Genomic DNA, 15,908 nt, shown 5'->3' on the forward strand with positions numbered 1-15,908 from the left:
AAACTAAGGTGCAAGGATGCGCATGTCTAGGAAACTATAAACTCTGAATGCAGATATCAAAACCCCTACATTTACAGGGAAAGAAGTAAGACAGTCTTCCTACTATAGCCAACTAAAGAAAACTTTAAAATTAGAAAATGGCCATTGCAGAGCCTGGGGCATTATTTCTAAAATACTATCCTTAAAACAGCATTTTGGGGTTTTCATGGTGGCACAGTGGTTGAGAATCCTCCTGACAATGCAGGGGACATGGGCTCGGGCCCTGGTCCAGGAAGATCCCAGATGCCGCGGAGCAACTAAGCCCGTGCGCCACAACTACTGAGCCTGCACTCTAGAGCTTGCGAGCCACAACTACTGAGTGCACGTGCCACAACTACTGAAGCCCGCATGCCTAGAGCCCATGCTCCGCAACAAGAGAAGCCACCACACTGAGAAGCCCGCACACCACAACGAAGAGCAGCCCCTGCTCAATGCATCTAGAGAAAGCCTGTGCGCAGCAACGAAGACCCTACACAGCCAAAAAAAAAGGGCAGAGATCTGAATTTTACTGAGATAGTATTGTCTTGTGCTTTATTAATAATGAATTTCTGTTTAGTAAATGTCCCATAATTATGTCCCAGACTTGCTTTCCTATAACCTAGTAGTGAGGTTAAGAAGGCATAGTTAATCTTCATCCACTCTAACTAATAGATACTTCACTAATCTACCAAAAAGGACCTTATAACTGTGCCTGAAAAATTGGCTTAGGGCAGCTCTTAGTAGGGTGTTTGGGGGGAACACTAAACCCCAAGAGGCTCATTTGAAGAAAGAAGACTTGCATGATTAAATAAACGTAGGAAATGTTGCATAGCTCATTCCCCTCTTAGGAGTGTATATTACCAATTTAAAGGCTCTGAGAAATTGTGGATAAAGAAATATATTTTATTTTCATTTAGTCCAGCATTTCCCAAACTTATTTGATTAAAGATTTTAACATTTCATGAGAATAATATTTTGTGGAATACATACTTAGAACAGAATTTCCCAGTGCTCTGGTGAAAATCTTAGCTGTGAAGGGGAACTTTAGGGTAAGTAGGCAAATCAGTTTGGCATTTCTGACTTCAAACTTACTTTAACCATATTTACTTGTACTATTAAATGTAAAGAATTTGAATGGATTTACCAACAGTCATCAAGGATTGTCAGAAGGTATTCAAGTTCCTATTTGAAATTTTAGCTGCATTTGACAGCTCAGTCAGCAATTCTTTTTTTAATATTTATGTATTTATTATGGCTGCACTGGGTCTTATTTGTGGAATGCGGACTTCTTAGCTGCGGCATGCATGTGGGATCTCGTTCCCCCACCAGGGATCGAACCCAGGCCCCCTGCATTGGGAGCTCGGAGTCTTACCCACTGAACCACCAGGGAAAGTCCCTCAGTCAACAATTCTTTTTTTTTTTTAATTTATTTATTTTTGGCTGCGTTGGGTCTTCGTTGATGCGCGTGGGCTTTCTCTAGTTGTGGCGAGCGGGGGCTATTCTTCGTTGCAGTGCACCGGGCTTCTCATTGCAGTGGCTTCTCTTGTTGCGGAGCACGGGCTCCAGGCACGTGGGCTCAGTAGTCGTGGCTCATGGGCTCTAGAGCGCAGGCTCAGTAGTTGTGGCACACGGGCTTAGTTGCTCCGCGGCACGTGGGATCTTCCCGGACCAGGGCTTGAACCCGTGTTCCCTGCATTGTTAGGTGGATTCTTAACTACTGTGTCACCAGGGAAGCCCTCAGTCAACAATTCTTTACCTAGAATTCTCTTAACATAATTCTTAGCGAATGAAACATAGGTTCAAACATCTGCATGTTAATGTTAAGTATCAATTCTCTGGGACATACCGCAGTAAATGGAAAGACCAAGCTCTAGAGTTAAGCTCTCTGGGTGGGAATCCCAGTCCACAACTTTTTGGCATTATGACTCTGGGTAACTTAACCTCTCCAGGTCCTTGGTGTAAGTGAATACTGTTTGAAAGACCAAATTTCTGAGACAAAAAAGAAAGGGGGCGTTAATTTTAAATGTTAATTCACACTATTATTACATTTTTCATTTTACCTAAAATTACCATTGCACTTCCAAGTAGCTTCTGACAAATTTATTTTTCTCCAATGAACAAACCGATTATTCTTACACAGAGTATGATTTATTATAAAAGATTCAGATTTTAATATTATCCTTTGGGATATATACATATAATATATATTTTAAAAATAAAATTTCTATATAATGATTGTAAAATAAGTGTTGCTATTTCTCATCTTTTCATTTCAAAACACTTAAATGATTTTCAAAAACTTGCCTCTCAAATAATTGATTTCTCTGTGGGGTTTTTCATAGTTTTCAAGACTTTGAATATTTCATCAATTTTATCTTCAGCTAATTTTTAAAACCATTTTAGAGATATGGTTTCTCTTTTCATCATCAGAGGCCATTCCAACTGCAGGATAGAAAGATATTTTAAAAGAGCAGAAGAAAATTATTTGAATTCCTATTATTTTGATTCTGTGAAGTAACAACTGGCAACCTTTTTTCTTTTCTAGGAGAGGAAAGCTCTCTATAAATATTATTTCACTCTATTTCAATGGATTCATGAGATGAGCAACAACTGCATTGATGTTTTGAAAGGAAACTGTGATTCAGAGGTCTTTGGAGGGAAAAATGCTGGTAATTTGTGCCAGTACCTTGGTAACATTACTAACGTGCCTACAGGGTCTGACTCTTATCCCCTGAAGGCTTAAAGGTTAGCTTAGGCAGGCTTAGAGTAAGCTTACATTAACCAAGCTCAAAGGAGCTAGTGCCCAAAGGCTGAGTGTCAATGTTTGGATTTATAATAAAAATACACCTGCTACAGAGACCAGAACACTCAGGGCAATAAGCCTAGCACATTTGCCTCTAATAGGCACACTTCCATGGGACAAAAGAAAAATTATGACCACAGGCCTGAATAGTGGACATGGAAATGGAACAAAAGGAATAAGTTAACTTGAATGATTACTAGTAAGAGACCTAATATAGCCACTTTCAAAATTGGGTTAGATTTGCCACTGGGAAAGTGATTTCTGAAATTTTCCAAGTAAGTTTCTTCCTCTGAGCCGTGTTAAATGAGTACAGCCAAAATTTTCTTTAGGAATTCCCCTTTTCTTTTTCTTTTGTTAAAAGAACCATTGGGCTTCCCTTGTGGCGCAGTGGTTGAGAGTCCACCTGCCGATGCAGGGTACACGGGTTCGTGCCCCGGTCCGGGAAGATACCACATGCCGCGGAGCGGCTGGGCCCGTGAGCCATGGCCGCTGAGCCTGCGCGTCCGGAGCCTGTGCTCTGCAACGGGAGAGGCCACAACAGTGAGAGGCCCACCTACCGCAAAAAAATAAAATAAAATAAAAAACCCATCAATTCCTCTTCTGACTGACACATTCTTTCTTTAGCTATAAAAATAAATTCAATTTAGCTTCAGTCTCGCAATGCAGAAGCCTGTCTTTCTTTTTAAGCGTCACATCCCTAACTCAAAACCAGTAGATGGTTTTTGTACTTTTAAAAATGGAATGTTGGGCTTCCCTGGTGGCGCGGTGGCTGAGAGTCCACCTGCTGATGCAGGGCACGCGGGTTCGTGCCCCAGTCCAGGAGGATCCCACATGCCGCAGAGCGGCTGGGCCCGTGAGCCATGGCCGCTGAGCCTGCGCGTCCGGAGCCTTGCTCCGCAACGGGAGAGGCCATAGCAGTGAGAGGCCCGCGTATCGCAAAAAATATAATAATAATAAATAAAAAATAATAAAAATAAAAAGATGCTCGATATCACTAATATAGGGAAATGCACATGAAAACCACAATAAGATACCTCCTCACATGAATTAGAATGGCTACTATTAAAATAAAAAATTTTAAAAAGCCCAGAAAATAACAAGTGTTGGTGAGGATGTGGAGAAATTGGAACCGTTGTGTAGTTAGGAATGTAAAATGATGCAGTCACTATGAAAAACAATATGGGAATTCCTAAAAAAATTTAAAATAGAATTACCATATGATCCAACAATTATACTTCTGGGTATATACTCCAAAGAAATGAAAGCATGGTGTCAAAGAGATATTTCTACACCCATTTTCATAAGAGTATTATCCACAATAGCCAAAAGGTGGAACCAACCCAAAGTATTCATCAATGAATGAATGAATAAACAAAACGAGGTATATACATAGAATGGAATATTAATTATTCAGCCTTAAAAAGAAGGAAAATTCTGACACATACTCCAACATAATGAACTTCGAGGACATCGTTAATTGAAATAAGACAGTCAAAAAAAGAGAAATATTGTATGATTCCACTTACATGAGGTACCCAGAGCAGTCAAATTCATAGAGACAGAAAGTAGAACGGTGGTTGCTGGGGGTGAGGGGTGGAGTGGGGGTGGGGAGAGAAGGGAATGAGGGGTTGTTTAATGGGTATAGAGTTTCAGTTTTGCAAGATGAAAATCGTTCTGGAGATCAGTTGCACAACAATGTGAATGTATTTCACACTACCGAACTGTACACTTAAAAATAATTAAGATGGGCTTCCCTGGTGGCGCGGTGGTTGAGAGTCCGCCTGCCGATGCAGGGCACGCGGGTTCGTGCCCCGGTCCAGGAGGATCCCACATGCCGCGGAGCGGCTGGGCCCGTGAGCCATGGCCGTTGAGCCTGCGCGTCCGGAGCCTGTGCTCCGCAACGGGAGAGGCCACAACAGTGAGAGGCCCGCGTACCGCAAAAAAAAAAAAAGATGGATCTGGAGAAAGGGTTTAAATCCCTTGACTTTTGCCTGCAACCTGCCTGAGGCTTGATTGAAACAAGTGTCTGCACCTCTTACTCTACAGTTCACTTCCTCTCCTTTCTCAGGCATCAAATTGTGTTCCTTTCAACTTGGGTCATCCAGGAGGGTTGGATGACTGGGTGATAATCATATGTGTGCTTAATGCTCGCTGAAATTTTACTTCTTTAAATAAACCAAAAAATACCACATGCAATAAGAAAAAATCAATATAATATAGAGGAGAGAAGAAGGAAGGAAGGAAACTGACATTTGCCAAGAGTGTACTTTGTGCCAACTTCCATATGAGAATCTGCTTTATTTATTTTTTAAATATTTATTTGGCTGTGCAGGGTCTTAGTTGCGGCACATGGGATCTTCGTTGCCACATGCGGGATCTTTAGTTGCGGCATGCGAACTCTTAGTTGTGGTATGCGTGTGGGATCTGTTTCCCGACCAGGGATTGAACCTGGGGCCCCTGCATTGGGAGCGCAGAGTCTTAGCCACTGGACCACCAGGAAAATCCTGAGAGTCTACTTTAATATGGAGTTATTGTCATGTAACTCTTTAAGATTAGAATGCTTGTTTCCTCGTTTGGTGTAGAAATTTTTATCTATTCCTTCTAAATGTATTAAGGGAAATCAAACAAATTTATTCATAAATCTTGAAATATTTAACTAGCTACTATGACTTTACAGACCCTGGTTATAATTAACACAATCAATATAAAAGACTATGAGGAGGAAAGCACCATATTTCTTTTAAAATCAATTATGGTGCACATAGGGACTTCCCTGGTAGCTCAGTGTATAGGACACTGCACTCCCACTGCGGGGGGCCCAGGGTTCGGTCCCTGGTCAAGTAACTAGATCCCACATGCATGCTGCAACTAAGAGTTCGCATGCCACAACTAAGGAGCCCGCCTCCTTCAACTAAGACCTGATGCAACCAAATAAATTAAAAAAAAAAAAAAGATGGTGCACGTAAAAATAAATGATGATTATAAGAGAAATATTTTCTCTTTTTTAAAATTTATTTATTTATTGTTTATTTTTGGCTGTGTTGGGTCTTCATTGAGGCACGTGGGCTTTCTCTAGTTGCAGGGAGTGGGGTTACTCTTCGTTGTGGTGCGCGGGCTTCTCTTGTTGCAGAGCACGGGCTCTAGGCATGCAGGCTCAGTAGTTATGGCACATGGGCTCAGTAGTTGTGGCTCGTGGGCTCTAGAGTACAGTCAGTAGTTGTGGCGCACGGGGTTAGTGGCTCCGCAGCATGTGGGATATTCCCAGAGCAGGGCTTGAACCTGTGTCCCCTGCATTGGCAGGCAGACTCTTAACCACTGTGCCACCAGGGAAGCCCTAAGAGAAATACTTTAAAACACATTATAGAACTAGATTTCTGTGACTGTTTCCTGAACCCACAACACTCCCCAGCACAATAAACTTATCTACTAACCCTTATTTGAAATTTGTTTAATTATTTCATCACAGAATTCTTGTAGCAAGTATTTTAATGAAGTAGGAATATTGCCTTTCAATGATATTTATGTGACAATTAGGTGTTATCTGGGGTATGCTAATGCAAATACAACCTATTTTTTTGTTACAATTAAATATTCACCATAATGGAATTTAAAATGTAGCTTGAAAAAAAAAAACTCCTAAATGTAAACTATTTGTGCAATAATTTTCTAGTACCTCCCTCCTCAGACTGATAATGGCCACATTAGCATGTCTAAAACAGCAGCCTCCCAAGTTCTTTTTGGGCCTCTTGGGAAACACACAGTTGTATTTTTCACTTAGAAATCCCATTAACCCAACTATATTATAGGATTTTTACACTGTCCCATTTCAACTCCCTTGCACATTGTACAAACATTCACAAAATGAACAGAGTATATCTATCTTAAATTTTAAGCTTTTGACTTTTACAAAGCAATCATATGTGGTATATTTACTAATACCTGATATTAAGCATTTTTAAAAATATATTTATTTATTTGGCTGCACTGGGTCTTAGTTGCGGCACGCAGGATCTAGCTCCTTGACCAGGGGTCAAACCCAGGTCCCCTGCATTGGGAACATGGAGTCTTATCCGCGGGACCACAAGGGAAGTCCCTGATATTAAGCATTTAAAAAGTATTTTTTGATGACTAGATATTGTAGAGAATCTCTCGTGGAACATAGTTATGGGCCAGGCCTGCAGGAAGTACACATTACTTCTGAAAACCTAAGAGTAAATACGAATCTAAAATTTTTTAAAATTGATTTAATTTAAAAATTTCACTGGTACCAAAAAGGAAAAAGAAATTTCCCCATCTTCCTTCATTTTAGAATTTCCTTTAGAAAACTTGAAGCTGTAAATGCTTTCTCTGTCTCCTAGAGATGTATGTAAATCTTTTTAAAAGCTAAATAAGCTTCTTGCCAGTTTTGCATCTCAGGAACCTCTTTCTTGGAGCCAACTTTTCGAAATGTGAACCTCAAAGAGCATGATTTCCTAGCTGCCTGTTCTAGCCCAGCTGCTTGGCTACAAGATGTGACTTCCCAGTTGTTGAAAAGATTTGAGATGTTTTATTTTCCCCTTTGATAAGGATAATTAACATGTGTATATAAAAAGACAAGAATTCTTTTTGATTTTGCAATCTATTTGGCCATTTACTGTGACAAGCATGGCTTAATGCTTATTCAATAATAAAACTTTTTTCTTTCTGAAGTACCTTTGTGAGATGTTTCCTGGATTGACAGTAAAATTAATTTTAATTATTTCCTCAACACTCATGTTCCATTGGCTAGTACACAGTCACAAGGCCACAGCTACAGGAGGAATATGAATATAGCTAAACTGTATGCCCAGGTAAATAAGGGCCTGGGTTTTGCGGGGGAGGAAAACTTCTCTACCAATTTAGGTCTGACTGGTTACTGGTTGGGGTGGGACTTCAAATTAAATTAACTAACAATGGACAGATTAACAAAGAAAAGTTTATTTTGCCTCAAGAGTACTCAGCAGTGAGTAATTCCCTGAATAGTCAGAGATAAATGTTTACATACGAGCTTTAAAAAGAAGGCTGTTTTAGGGCTTCAGTGAGAAAGTATGTTTCCCACTAAAAGGAAGGTTCTACTGGATTTTTTGATATTAATGACAGCTGAGTTTATGCTTCCTAATGCTAAGGGTCAGTCTTTTTCCAAGAAGGAAACTTTCTCAGAGGAGGGTCAATGGCAGCTGTATTTTCTAGAGGTTCTGCTTAAGTTCAGATAATATTTCTTTCTGTGGCCGCTGATTGCTCAGATGTTTCCAGTTTAAAATAATTTTCAGACCATTTTCATACTACTTTGGTGAGCTGTTAATTCCTCTAGTTTGATAAACAACTAGCTAGCTTCTGCATCTGCTGAATATGAGATTCACGTGTTCCCCAACACAGGACACTCTCAACCCTTATCCAGTGAAGAAATCCTAAAGTTCCATCCAGTCACGGCATTCAGGAACAGAGTAACTTGGGGCATAGTCCCTGTTGAAGATCTTGACTTCTCTCGGCAACAGATAACCCAGCACAGGTGTTAGATTTGTATTTACCCTTACGTAAGCAGAAGTAATGTACACCTCCTTTCAGGCCCGGCCCACAAAAATGTTCCACGAGTGATTCTCCATACCCTTTCTCCTTCTAACATCTTGATACAGAGGAGCTAGATGCCATATTTATATGGCTTTTCCGATTGTTTGTTGCTAATATATGGAACACATGATGGTTCAAATAGGTTAATATGCACATGGGCAAAATTTTACACACTCTTATACCCAGAGTAGAAACATTAATTTGAAAGGGGCCATCTGCTGTTCTTGGAGAGCCTCCCAGAAATGAGAGAGGCAACTGGGACTCCCCTGGCCACATAGACTCTGGAGGCAACTATTCTGGGGGCTTGTTCCACCATGAGGATACTGATGCCATTAAGAGCCATTTTGGAATCCTCCCTCTAGTTTATTAGTGCCGGCCTGGCATTGCCCATTGGGCAGTTAGCACCAGTCCTGGGACACCCCAGGCCAACCAGGCAGGGATATAGCCTCACCTACCAGCAGACAACCTGCCACTGAGGCCCCAGCCACCCAGGGAAGAAGCCCCCCCACCAGCGGGCCAACACCAACTCCAGGAACCCCAGAACCCTGCAACAAGAGACCCCAGGACCCGGTTCCATCCACCACTGGGGAAACACCAGTCCTGGGACTATCCCAACCCCTCAGCCAGCCATCTCAAGACCAGGCTCACCCACCAGCAGGCCAACGCCAGCCTCAGGACACCTTCGGCCCCTCAGTCAACTGCCTCAGTGTCTGGCCCCACCTACCAGCGGGCTGACACCAGTTTGGGGACACCTCAGAGTCCACAGCCAGCTGTGTCAGGAACCACCCCCACCTACCAGCAGGCCGACACCAGCCCCAGGACACCTGTGGGCCATGGCCTCACCCACCAGCAGGCTGACACTAGCTCTGAAACACCCTACCTTGCAGCCAGCCATCCTGGGATCTGGCTCTGCCCACCAGTGGACCAGCAATAGCCCGGGGACCCCCCCCCCACCAGGGCATTGCAGCCGGCTGCCTTGTGACCCAACCCCACCCAACAACAGGCAAATATTTTATAAGTTTCAGGTGTATAACATAGTGGTGGGTGGGGTTGGTACTGACACATAGATCAATGGAATAGAATAGAGAGCCCAGAAATGAACCCACACTTATATGGTCAATTCATCTATGACAAAGGAGGCAAGAATATACAAGGGGGAAAAGATAGCCTCTTCAGTAAATGGTGTTGGGAAAACTAGACAGCTACATACAAAAGAAACAAACTGGACTACTTTCTCACACCATATACAAAAACAAACTGAAAATGGATTAAAGACCTAAATGTAAGACCTGACACCATAAAACTCCTAGAAGAAAACACAGGCAGTACATTCTTTGACATAAGTCATAGCAATATTGTTTTGGATCTATCTCCACAGGCAAGGGAAACAAAAGCAAAACAAACAAATGGAACTACATCAAACTAAAAAGCTTTTGCACAGCAGACAAAATGATCAACAAAATGAAAAGGCTGCCTACTGAATAGGAGAAGATACTTGTAAATGATATATCTGATAAGGGGTTAATATCCAAAATATACAAAGAACTCATGCAACTCAACATCAAAAAAACAAAAAACTGGGCTTCCCTGGTGGCGCAGTGGTTGAGAGTCCGCCTGCCGATGCAGGGGACACAGGTTCGTGCCCCGGTCCGGGAAGATCCCACATGCCGCGGAGCGGCTGGGCCGGTGAGCCATGGCCACTGAGCCTGCGCGTCCGGAGCCTGTGCTCCGCAACGGGAGAGGCCACAACAGTGAGAGGCCCGTGTACTGCAAAAAAAAAAAAGAAAAAACAAAACCTATCAACCCAATTTAAAAAAACGTGCAGAGGATCTGAATAGACATTTTTCCAAAGAAGACACACAAATGGCCAACGGGCACATGAGAAATGCTCAATATCACTAATCATCAGGGAAATGCAAATCAAAGCCATAATGAAATATCACCTCACCAGCATGGCTATTATCAAGAAGACCACAAATAACAAGTGTTGGCAAGGATGTGGAGAAAAGGGAACGATCGTGAACTGTGGATGGGAATGTAAATTGGTACAGCCACTATGGAAAACAGCATGGAGGTTCCTCAAAAAATTAAAAATAAAACTACCATATGATCCAGGATTGCAAATCCTGGGTATTTATTCTAAGAAAGCAAAAACACTAATAGAAAAGATATATACACCCCTATGTTCCTTGCAGCGTTACTCACAATAGGCAAAATACAGAATCCAGTTAAGTACTCATTGGATAGACGAATGGACAAAAAAGATGTGAGATATATATATATATTTATTTATTTATTTATATTTTTTCAATGGAATTTTACTCAGCCATAAAAAAAGAAAGAAATTTTGCAATTTGTGACAACATGGATGGACCTTGAGTTTATTATGCTAAGTGAAATAAGTAAGAGAAAGAAAGATAAATACTGTATGATTTCACTTATATGTTGAATCTAAAAGAGCAAAACAAATGAACAAAATAACAAAACAGAAACAGAGTCATAGATACAGAGAACAGACAGGTGGTTGCAAGAGGGGAAACGTGAGGGGGTGAGTGAAATAAGTGAGGGAAATTAAGAGGTACAAACTTCCAGTTACAGAATATATGAGTCACAGGTATGAAATGTACAATATGGGGATTATAGTCAATAATTATGTAATATCTTTGTATGATGACAGATGGTAACTAGACTTATTGCGGTGATCACTTTGAAATGTATAGACATATCAAATCACTATATTGTGCACCAGGAAATAACATGGTGTTGCAGGCCAATTATACTTCAAAAAGTAAACAAACAAATCCATAGAAAAGGAGATCGGATTTGTGGTTACCAGAGGCAAGGGGGAGGGGGAGGGGGAATTGGATAAAGGTGGTCAAAAGGTACAAACTTCCAGTTACAAGGTAAATAAATACCAGGGGAGTAATGTACAACATGGTTAATATAATTAACACTAAGGTGTGTTACACATGAAAGTTGTTAAAAGAGTAAATCCTAGTCAAATAGAGAAAGACAAATACTGTATGTTATTTATTTGTGGAATCTAAAAAATAAAACAAACAAATGAATATAACAAAAGAAGAACAGACTCACAGATATAGAGAACAAACTAGTGGTTACCAACAGAGGAGGAGGAAGGGGGAGGGGCAAATTAGGGGTAGGGTATTAAGAAGTATAAGCTACTATGTATAAAATAAATAAGCTACAAGAATATATTGTACAGCACAGGGAATATAGCCAATATTTTATAATAACTTTAAATGGAGTATAATCTATAAAAAATTTGAACCACTATGGTATACACCTGAAACAAATAAAATATTATAAATCAACTGTACCTCAATAAAAATTAAAAAAACTTTTAAAAAGAGTAAATCCTGGGGTTCCCCTGGTGGTGCAGTGGTTGAGAGTCCGCCTGCCGATGCAGGGGACACGGGTTTGTGCCCCGGTCCGGGAAGATCCCACGTGCCACGGAGCGGCTGGGCCCGTGAGCCATGGCTGCTGGGCCTGCGTGTCCGGAGCCTGTGCCCCACAATGGGAGAGGCCACAACAGTGAGAGGCCCACGTACCGCAAACAAAAAAGAAAAAAACAGAGCAAATCCTAAGAGTCCTCATTACAAAAAAAAACCATTTTTTTCTTTTATTTTGTATCTGTATGATATGATGGATGTTCACTAAAATTATTGTGGTAATCATTAAAAACAACAAGCAAAGAAAACAAAAACTCAGGAAGAAATCTAAACAAAAGGGCAAGAACCTATATTTACAAAAACTGTAGAAGTTGGCCAAAGGATGTAAATTTTTTTCCTTCTAACTAAATGGAGAGAAAGACATTCTACGTGACCTTCTTTGGAAGACCCAAATATAGTGATGTTTCTTTTGCCCAAATTAAATCTATAAATTTCAAGGCAACTCTCCTTAAAATCCTGGTTGGATTTTTACAAAATAGAACTTGATAAGATGATTCTAAAGTTCCTTTGAGGGACTTTCCTGGTGGCGCAGTAGTTAAGAATCTACCTGCCAATGCAGGGGACACGGGTTCGACCCCTGGTCTGGGAAGATCCCACATGCCGCAGACCAACTAAGCCCATGTGCCACAACTACTGAGCCTGTGCTCTAGGGCCCGTGTACCACAGCTACTGAGCCCATGTGCTGCAACTACTGAAGCCTGCGTGCCTAGAGCCCATGCTCCACAACAAGAGAAGCCATTGCAGTGAGAAGCCCGTGCACTACAATGAAGAGTAGTCCCCGCTCGCCACAACTAGAGAAAGCCCACACGCAGTAATGAAGACCAACGCAGCCAAAATAATAATAATTATTATTATTATAAAATAAAATAATGTTCCTTTGATTCACTGTAGCATTGTTCATTATAGCAAGGGACTCGGAACTACTTAAATGTGCATTGGGAGGGAACAATAGGATGCTAAATAGTTATTAAAAAGAATGAGGCAGAACTATAAATATTGACATTGAAAGCTTTCCAAGATCTATTGTTAAATGAAAAAAGCAAAGTACAGAACAGAGTGCATACTACGCTACAATATGGACCAAGAAGGAAGGGATATGTATAGGAATTGATACCTATTTATATGTATACACACACACACATGCTTGTGTATATCTAGGATGTTTCTGGAATGATATAGAAGAATCTAGTAAAGATAGTTTCCTCTAAGAAGGGAATTTCTGGAAGTGAGGGTCAGAGATGGGAGGGGAAACTTACTTTTTACGTAGCCTTTTGTCATCATGTGCATGCTTTAATTAAAAAGAAAATAATCTTGGGTTTCCCTGGTGGCGCAGTGGTTGGGAGTCCGCCTGCTGATGCAGGGGACACGGGTTCATGCCTCGGTCCGGGAAGATCCCACATGGGCCCGTGAGCCATGGCCGCTGAGCCTGCGCGTCCAGAGCCTGTGCTCCACAACGGGAGAGGCCACAACAGTGAGAGCCCCGCATACCGCAAAAAAAAAAAAAAAAAAGAAGAAGAAGAAAAAGAAAAGAAAATAATCTTTATGAAACAAGTTCAGTTGGAAGTATATGCACAAGAATAGACAAAAATATTCTGACAAAGAAGACAATGTAGGGGATTTATTCAACTGAATTTCAAAATATACCATAAAGCTGTAATTATGGTAATTACAGCTTTACGGTATATTTGTAATTAAAACTCTGTGAGGGACTTCCCTGGTGGCGCAGTGGTTAAGAATCTGCCTGCCAATGCAGGGGACACGGGTTCGACCCCTGTTCTGGGAAGATCCCACATGCCACGGAGCAACTAAGCCCGTGCACCACAACTACTGAGCCTGTGCTCTAGGGCCCGTGAGCCACAACTACTGAAGCCCACGTGCCTAGAGACCCTGCTCCGCAACAAGAGAAGCCACCACAATGAGAAGTCCGCGTACCGCAATGAAGAGTAGCCCCCCCTTGTCACAACTAGAGAAAGCCTGCGTGCAGCAACGAAGACCCAAAGCAGCCAAAAATAAATAAAATAAAATAAATTTTAAAAAAAACTGTGATAACAGACCTAGAACAGAGAAATAGATCAATGAAACAAAGAGACCCATGTGTACAGTGTTAGTCCAGATCCTCTGAAAACCAAAATATGAGCTGTCTCCCATCTACTGTGGGAAATACCTGCGAGGAAAAATTAAGAGTGAGGGAAGAGGACCGGGAATGCACAGTCAGACAACAATGCAGACCACCCCCATCCCCCCGCCCTGGCAAAGAGAGAAGGAAGGGAGGAAGGTCTTAGCCTGCAATGCAGTTCTAAGAAAGCTTCAGAGAGTGGAATTGTGGATTACCAGGGGCTGCGGGGGTGGGGGAAATAGGGAGAAGTTGATAAAAGAGTATAAACTTTCAGTTATAAGATGAATAAGGTCTGAGGATCTAATGTAGAAAATGGTTATCTATAGTTGATTATACTGTACTGTATAACTGAAATTTGCTAAAAGAGTAGAACTTAAGTGTTCCAGTCAAAAAAAAAAGTAAATATGTAAGGTGATGAATGTGTTAACTCAATGGTGGGAATTCTTTCCATATATACATATATATAATACATATTTTTTATGAAACAAGTTCAGCTGCAGGTATATGCACAAGATATTTATTATATAAATTATTTTATTTATTAATTAATATATAAATTAATAATTTATATAAAATTATTATTTATATAATAATCTTATTGTACACTTTAAACATATTACAATTTTATTTGTCAATTATACTACTATAAAGCTGAAGAAAAAGAAAAGGTTTTGACAGGCCGACAGGGAGTCTTCCAGCCAAAGTGACTTGTCAGAGGCATCTTATCTCCCAGAAATAGACCTACCTTAGTAGATACTCAGTCACTAGGAGCAACCCATGGGAAGTGAGGCCTCAGAGCAAAAAAGATGATGGATTTCAGAGTGTAAGAGGTAGAGATGATTCCAGCTGTAAGAAGCTGGAAGAAGGACCTCGGTTCTTGTCTTTTTTGAAGAAAGAATTCAGGAGAGAGACTAAGATTGTGAAAAAAGCAAAAGTGTTTATTAGAAGCAAAATACTTGTAGAAGAAGAAAAGTATGTGTGGAAGAGCACACAGATGAGCTCAGAGTTGCCTGCAATAGGAGCAGCTTAAGTTGCTTATATAGGGGCAGTTTTCCAGGTTTTTTTCTGGCCAATTATCTCCATATTTGGTACTGGGCATCTCTCAGCCAAGATGGATTCCAGTTGGCATCTTCTCCCTCCTTCTGTCCTTCCCCTAGACCTAGGGCCTTCTCTGCACATGTGTTGGACTGGAAACCCACAAGAATGCACCCAATCAGGGCCCAATGCCCCCACTGGTATCCCACCTGGAAGCATCAGCGTGAGGCCAGCTGCAGCTGCTCAGCCTGGGGCCTATCTCTTACCTCAGAGCTGCTGGTAATTACTCTCCTGCAGTAAGAGATCTGAGATCTCACACACACACACAGATATATATACACACATATATGTATATATATGCATACTTGTATAGATACACAAATATGTGTGTATATATATCAGAATTTAGTACATGATGAATGTGAAATTTCAAGTCAGTGAAGGAAAAGATGATTCAATACATAATGTTGGGATCATTGGCTATGGATTTGAAAGTCAAAATTTTATTTATATCCCAACCTAACATCTAAATTTTTTTTTAAAACACCTTAGAAAGAAAATATAAAACAATATTTTCTTGGCCATGTAATGTTTAAGAAAATCACTAAACCCTAAATCCATAATAAAAAGATTGATCATTAGATTTTATAAAAATTTCAAGCTTTGGTGTAGTGAAAAGATATCATGACAGATTAAAAAAAAGACAATTATCAGATTATACGCACACACACACACACACACACACACACAAAGTAACCAAAAAATAGTCTTGAAAAAGACACTGAAATGATCATTAAGCTATGAAATATTGTCCCTCTTACTAGTAATTAGGAAAATGCCATTTAAAATAATGAGATCTCATTTTTAGTTATCCATGCAG

Source organism: Delphinapterus leucas, chromosome 6 (assembly GCF_059928025.1).
Source record: "Delphinapterus leucas isolate spDelLeu-1000000601 "Yukka" chromosome 6, BTC_Dleu_Yukka2, whole genome shotgun sequence".
Taxonomy (NCBI): domain Eukaryota; kingdom Metazoa; phylum Chordata; class Mammalia; order Artiodactyla; family Monodontidae; genus Delphinapterus; species Delphinapterus leucas.